Source organism: Mesocricetus auratus, unplaced genomic scaffold (genome assembly GCF_017639785.1).
Source record: "Mesocricetus auratus isolate SY011 unplaced genomic scaffold, BCM_Maur_2.0 Super-Scaffold_4256, whole genome shotgun sequence".
Taxonomy (NCBI): Eukaryota; Metazoa; Chordata; class Mammalia; order Rodentia; family Cricetidae; genus Mesocricetus; species Mesocricetus auratus.
In genome coordinates, this window is record NW_024429182.1 from 79,830,243 (window position 1) to 79,838,403 (window position 8,161).

The following is an 8,161-nucleotide window of genomic DNA, read 5'->3' on the forward strand; positions in this document are numbered from 1 at the left end:
AGTGAGGAAAGAAGGCTGAACAAAGCCCCTATCTGACCTTGACTTTGAACTGTCTTCTCATTCTAATTTTTACCACAGAGGCCCAGGTTAGGGTGCGGCAAGCTGCTTTCTATGCCTTTCCAGCATCTTTCTCCTATAACCTAATAATACCAGAGTTGTGTGTCTAGTATCCACCTGGCAGAACTGGGGGACACAGCAGGAAGACAGTGCCTGCATCTCTGCAGCCACCTCTGTTTTAAACTTGTCTACGGAAGCTACATTGTAATTTCACTGCAGCATTTCAGCTCAAGGCTAAACATTTATTCCTCAGGTGGAATACCATATTCTAACCTCTCAACAATAATAACCGACATTTATTTGCACATCAGCTATTTTAATGCACATTGTCTCTTTCTCTCAGAAGGGACTCTGGCCAGCTCGAGCATGGCAAGTACACTCTGGCAGACCATGTCCTTCTCCCCTTTTCCCTCTGCCTTTCTAAAAAGAAAAAAAGTTAGATTGCATCCCTAAAGCTAGCCATCAAAGCCTGTTCCCTTATTCGGACACTTTGTTAGGCCAGACTCATTCCTGAGGATGAGTACCGAAGTTCAGTAATCAATAGCCCCCCTTGGTTCACCTAATTAGCATCAAAATGTCCCACCACACCAAGCCCTTGTCTAACACAGAAGTCCTCTCTCTTCTTCTTTTTCTTCTTAAAAAACACACCTGCAAGGTTATTTGCTGCTGTTTTTCTGCCTGAGTCAGAAGGCAGCCATGTTACCTTTCCTTCCCTACATAATGAAGGGTCTTTGTGAAAAGAAGTGTTTGGGTGTGGTTTGTGCCTAACCTGGGGTCCTGGAGGAAGCCCCCTCTGTGCAGGAGTCTCCTTCACTCTCAACAGTCCTAATAGGCAGAACGCTACTATTGTTCCCTTTTTAGATAAGGAAACTGACTCTCCAAGAGCACAAACAGCTCTCTCTAAGTTGGATCACTACAAAAATATGGAAACAAAGGTAAGTGAGTGAGGTCTGTGAGTAGCCAGGACCTTCCGTTAAATGAGAGGAAAGGGGCAGAACTGGGAAGATGAAAGAGACTGAGTTAGAAAGTGAACAGCCTAAAGGCCAAGGTTCCCCAGGATGGCTACAGCATTGCCTGCAAGTCGAAAGCCATCAGTGTCTACCACAAGGCATTTTAGAAAAAAAAATTTTAAAGATATAATGCAATTCATCAAAACATTGAGGAACTGAGGTCATTACAGGGATGAGATTGCAAACTTGAAAGATTCGCTGTCCTCCCTCTATGAGGGGAAACCTCATCAGAAATGTGGAGAAGAAAGATCTGAGATGGGAGAGAGAGGCCCAGTGCCCACCACATCTTCAGGCACCCACACCTGCAGGTTCAACTCTTCTCTAAATCATGTCAACAGATGGCAATTCAGCTCTTTTATATCCTAGTCTCAACAATTTCAAGATCAACTATGCACTGGTTAGTCTTCTAATCTCCAATTACATAAGCCAATACATCCTCTCTATGTATTAAATGACACAGTGAACTTTGTCGTTTGTACCTACAGTACACCAGCTTTGTATGCTGTTGTTTTCTCTTCACTATTAATACTATCATGTCAGGGAACATGGCTAGATTATTTACTGTGAACTAAGAGGCTATTCGCTCACTCAAACTTCACTTCTCACTGACACCAACATTAATTCCAGATCACAGATCTACATATAAAGCTACAAAAATAAATTTCTACAAGGAAAATACTATTGAAACAAACAAACAAAAAACTCGAAGGACCTTTAAAAAGCTAAAAGTATATCACAAAACTAAAAAATATAATTAGCTTTACTAAAATTAACTTCCAGCCTCTGTGTTAGTTTTCTGTTGCTATAGCAAAGACAACTGAAACAGGAAAGTGTACATTTCATTCCCCCCCCTCGTTTTAAAGACCTTAGTTGGTCCCATTGATTGTGGGCCTGTGGTGAGGAGGCATGGTGTGGTAGGAGGAAGTGGGTCAAGACAGCAAGGTAGAAGGGGCACCCAGGTCCCAGCATCCTTTCAAGAGCATGTCCACGATTAGAGACTCTACACCTCCTCAGTGCCACAGGCTGAGGAGCAAAGCTTTGACTAGGCTCTTAGGTTATCCAAATCACAGTACTTATTAAAAGGCATTATAAAAGTAAAAAGATAAGTAACTAACCTTGATGCTCTGGTGCAAGACACAGAGACCATGGCTTGTCAGACTACTCCATGATAACTCAGAACTTTGCTTGGTGGACCACAGATGCCAACTCAGACCCTGGCTTGACAGTCTATCAAATGTGGACTCCAGACACATTATGAACCTCCACTGGCTTCAACCTTTACCTGAGATAACTGCACTTTCTGTACAAGATTTTTGGAGAATTTACAAAGCTGACGGTGCTGCATTTAATGGTGTCATCCCATTCCTCCTGCCTTCTCAAGAATTCCTATCAGCCCAGAACCTCAGAATATCTTATCATTGGGGAATAGGATCTTTGCAGGTGTAGCTAAGGATTGAGATAAGATAAATGGGTTAAATTTGACCTAAATCAAATGAGAATATTTTGTAAGAGACTGAGAATGATGTTCTGGACTAAACAGAGTGAAGTGGCCACTTGGAAGAGACACATTCAGCAACCAAGGGTACCCAGGTTGCTGCATGCCATGACCACACTAGGACGCTGATCCACACAGTCTGCCTAGAGAATGGATTGTTTTGCTGGTAACTATTTATCCTTATTCCTAAAGAGCATTGACCCTGCCCCACATTTCTGAAGAGACCATGAAGTTTTCAGTGGATAGCTGTTTAAGCAGACCCAATAGGAATTAACACTCATGGCCAGACCATTTAATAAGCACAGATGAATTCCCTTGCAAGGCTGGTGGCTGGAGGTTCATGTCCAAGGTGGGGGCAGGGTGGTTTCTTCTGTGGTTTCTCTCCTTGGCTTGGAATTGACATCCTCTCTCTCAATATTTCTTCCTCTTGCATACCTATCTATGCCAGGTCTCTCTTCTTATGAGGTCACCTATTACACTGTAGTAATGGCCTCATTTTAACTTAATTGCTTTCCAGGTACCCTTTCCAATGCAGATAGAGAAGCACTGAGACTGAAGACGTGAATGTGATCTTTGAGAAGACACACTTCAGTGTTGATAAATGCTTATTGTACAGAAGCATTGGCGCATAGAGTCTATAGCTTGCAAAGACAGTTCAATTACATCAAACAAGGATTTATGGAGCCTGCTGCATGGACCACAGACATGTCCTGCTCAGATCCTGCTGTAGGGAGTGGGGCTGATTCACAGCATCCTGCCAGCACACACTGGTATTTGTGGCAGTGTCCATGTAGCTGCCTTTGGCTGGGAAACTCTAGCCAACGAACTGCGAAGAGAGGGATGAGGGAAGGAAGAAAGGGCTCAGGATCACAGCACTCAAGCTACCTCAAATTCCTCTCCTGGACAGCGACTGCTCTGGGTTTCCCATCAGCTTGGTAGATACCCCACCCCAGCCACACTGTAAGCTGAAGTTCTACCTGTTCAACCCATCACTCCCTCTGTCTTTGCACAGATGTCAGACCCACTTCATGCTTGAAATCTCTCTTCATTGACTACAATCCATTCTCATTTATCCTTCATAGACATTTCCATCAAATCTCTCATATTTTGCCTTAGCCTGCTTGGGTTGCTGTAAAAACAAACAATCAAAAGAAGAAACAGACTGGGCATTTGACACTGCAGTAGTTATGTCACACAGCTCTGGTGGCTGGAAGTGTGAGACGAGGTTGCCAGAGCAGTGGGACTTTGGTGAGGATGGTTCCCTCATATGATAGAAAAGGTGTAAGATCGTAAGACCCCTCTCTGGTATCCCTTCTAGGAGGGCACATCCCCCATGCAGGAAGCTCCATCTAATGGCCTTATCTCCTCCTAACCTGGCTACTTGGTAATACCATCACCTGGGGATTCAGATTTCAACACAAGAATTTGAGCGAGACATGATGTGGGGTTTAGAAAAGCTCCCCCAAAGCACAAGACTATTTGGTACAACATCTATCACCGGGTACTTTGGTTTCTCTCCTACAGCAGCACACAGAAAAGGCATAAGCCCTTCATCCCAAGTGTTGCACATACATGCATGAGGGAAGTGGAGCTCAAGCCTACGGCCCAGTCTCCTCTACCCAAAGTCAGTCTTATTGAGTGAAATTCAAATAGATTGCACACTGGACAGGTAGGAAGAGATGTGACCCAAGCCAGGCCAAGGGCTCAGAGGGTGATTGCAGATGTAGGGACTAGGAAGACCATGCATTGGAATTCAAACCTTTTATTATTGGAGAATCTCATGTGTGTATTCAATAAAATATGATTAGGAACAGGGGTGGCAGAAGTCACCTACCCAGCCACCTCGTAAAGAGCTTGCAATGACTTCTTCTTTCCTGTATTATCATGGCCTCCTCCTCCTCTTCATCATTATCATCATCATCATCATCATTATCACCATCATCATGCCCCCTCCTCTCTTTGGAAATCCTTTTTATAATACTACATGGTGAACTCCTACCCATCCTTCAAAGCCTTAGATAAATGTCACTTATTATCCCATTTTGAACATGAAACGCCCCCTACGGATTAAAGTATCAAAGGGTTGGCCCCAGCTGGTGGCACAATTTTGGGAAATAGAGGAAACTATAGTCAGCAGGCATCATGGGCCCAGCTAGAGGAAGCAAGTCCTTCCTGATAAGACTCTGAAGGACTCACCTGGTCCTGCTGCCTCCCTCCCACTCCTCTTTCTGTCGCTACACTTCCTGGCCACTACAACATGAGCATGTTTGCCCATATGCTCTCTGCCATGATGTTCTGTCCTACGTCAGGCCTGGGAGGTAGAGCCAGCCTACCACAGATGGCAGCATCTGGCATCACCAGTCAAAAGCTTCCTTCCTTCCTTTTAAATGATATCGTAGGTACTTTATCACAGCAACAGAAGTTTGACTAACACAGCTACTATAGCAAAATATCAGAGGAAAGTTGGCTTTATAAGGAAGAGAAGATCTCTTAGCTCACAGTTAAGGAGGCTGGAAGCCTTGTATTGAGCATCCCATTGGTTAGACCTCTAAGGAGGGTATATGGGCTTCATGGCAGGAGCCAAATGGAAACTTAGTAGTCTCACAACCCCCCTGACAACAATACCCCAGGGACCTAAGGACCTCCCTCTATGTTCTTTTCCTTAATTGCTCCATTTCCTCACAGCTCAACACACTGAGGAACAAGCTTGCCCCAGTCTGAAGCTTTGGGGGACACTTGCATCCAATCCATAACACCTGTCCACAGTCGTTTCTCACTCGCCTTTTCTCTGGACCCATCACTTGTGCACGCTGCTCTTGCAGTCACAGACCATTAGCCTGCAGGCCTGTCTTCCCCTCAAGATGGCAGGCTCCTGGGGATGGCCCTGTTCTCCCAGATCTCACTTGTCTTTGATGAAGGGAATGCATTTGGGCACTGCTGTGCACCTGATTTGGTGATGTGCAGTCTGTCCCCACATCCCACCCCTAGCAAGGACAAATTCCCACCCCATCTTACAAAAGGAATTTGAAGTTCCAAAAATCACAAAGCCACTTGACCCAGGTCCCATAACTTCCACAGATGCAACATGGGCCAAAATTCAAACTCCAGTGCCCTCAAAATCATTTCCGCCTCCTCTTTCTTTACCACCCCCACCAGACAGTCATGGTACTCCTGCCACAAGACAACTGGGGTGGAGAGGGGAGGTTATCAGGACAGTCCTGCCCTTTCTGCATTCTGAGGGGACTGAACTAACAGATATTTAGCTCCTTGCCTGCACTGACATTTTATTCTACGTTTCTTATCTCTCCTTTTGACACCACCTGTACTATTTGAGACAAGTCCCTGCTTTAAAAATAATGATAAAACTGCCTGTAGGTGGAAATAAGCTGCACACACTATCTCGCTAATAGAAAGAAGCAGGGGGATTTCTGAGACACCTCTGCGAGTTCGTTAGGCATGCAAGATTAAACTCAAATTCATCTCGGCCCAGCCAGACGCGTTCAGAAACTGAATTGCCAGGGACTGAATTTTCAGCCTCTCTGGGTTCACCATAAAGATGAGGGAGACCCAGACAAACAGGCAGTAAGCAGTCCATCGGAGGGCAGAGTCCACAGCCCGGTGAATCCTAACTTGGACTCATCATGGGAAACCTCAGGGGGCACACAGCCCCACCCCCTGTTAAGTGAGTGGCCTGAAGCAATGTTCTCCATTCCTCAGGTTCCTCAACTGTAAATTAGAGCAAAAGGCTAGCATACCTGTGGCTGGTTGTTGTGGAGAATAAATAAATAATGGCTCATAGATAGCATGGCTGCTGTTGTGTGGGGAATGCTAAATAATGTAAGTCATAATTATTCACAGGGCTTTCCCAAATGTGTTCCAGAACCCAGGATCATGCTTGTAATATTTTGCACACTCCAAGCCTGACCACCCCTGGATCTTGTCTCTTGCTTCTGGCTCTATCCCACCTATCCTTGATCAACTGGTCTCCTCAGCATATTGGAGGCCTGGTTCCAGAAACCCCAAAGATACCAGCATCCAAAGATGCTGTGTGTAAAGTGATGTGGTATTTGCATCTAAGCTATGCACATCCTCTTTTGACATCAAATCATCTCTAGATGACATTTTGTTATAGTTTGGATCTAAAATGCTCCCGAAAGGCCATGTGCTAAGGGCTCTGCTCCCAGCCTGTGGTGCTGTGGGGAGGTGGTGCAACCATTAGGAAGTGGGGGAAGCTTTAGGAGGTGGCACCTAACTGAAGGAAATGAGATATTTTTGCCCCAAAGGCAATAATATTGAGACAAACCCCCGATTTCTCTCTGTATATTTGCTGGGTACCATGAAGTAAGCAGCTGGCTTCTACACAAGCTTCTGCCACGATGTGTGTCCACAGAATTAATAAAAAACAATGGAGCCAAATGACCATGAACCAAAACACTGAAACCATGAGCCAAAATCAGTGTTTTTTCTTAGTATGTTGCTTACCTCAGTTATTTTGTCATGGTAATGAAAAGCTAATACATTTACATCTTATACACTGCAAATGCTGCAGCCATAATTGTTATGTTATGTTCTTTTGGGAATGATGACAAGGGGAAAATTCTTGCAAGTTCAATGCAGACAGATTGTTCCAAATCCTTTTTCTATCGATCATGGTTGAATCCACAGATACAGAACCTTCAGATATGGAAGGACTATTGCCCTTGTGGGACCCCAAATGCTTTCTGTTCTCTCTTCACATGCAAACTCCTATTTACTCCTTGGAGGTTGCTTCCCCTGAGAATCTTCTCCTGTCTCCCTGCCAGGAAGGAAGGCTGGATTTAAGGCTACAGCAAGGTCCCATTCAGCCCGAGGCTTGGGTTTATGGTTGGAGAGACTGACCTTGCAAGGCAACTGACCCTCTGTTCACCTTGTCTAAGCCAGCATGTGAGAATGCACGGGTGTAGACACAGTGCATGTGGTCGGCAGCTTTGGAAAGGGTCAGCAACCTCCCACTGTCCAGAAGGCTGGCACACCAAAGCAGTCATAAAGGATGCTTCTCTGAGGACCAAACAAAATCCTCTCTGTCACCTTTGAGCAGGATTGTGGGTGGCTGGGAACCTTCCTGAGGACTTGGAAGACCATGAGGTTATTTGGTTCTTAAAATCTGTATTATTTGTCTCTGACTGTAAGCTTCACATCCTTCCATCCCATGCAATACTATCACCTTCGGGTACCACAAAGAGCCTCATGACACTTTGCATTTGTCTCTTATGGCTCTCCCCATGCTGCACATGACTAGTGTGTCACAGAATGGACTCAAGAACCAGTCTGCAAGTGTTCCTGGCTGTGTGACCCCCAGGGGAGTTACTTAACCTTTCTGAACTCTAGTTTTCTCATTTGTAACAATGGATACTAATGTCTTTCTCATAGTTTTTCTGCCAGAGATAAATGAGTCAAGATGTGAAACTCTCAGAATAGGACCCAGTCCACAGAAATCCCCCAACGAGCACTGGCAATGGTTTGTGTGTCCTTCCCCTGTCCCCACTGGGTTGTAAGAGCCAGAAGACTAGTGGCTGTCAGCATTGTTGATCCTTCACCCCAGTACAGGACATGAGACAAA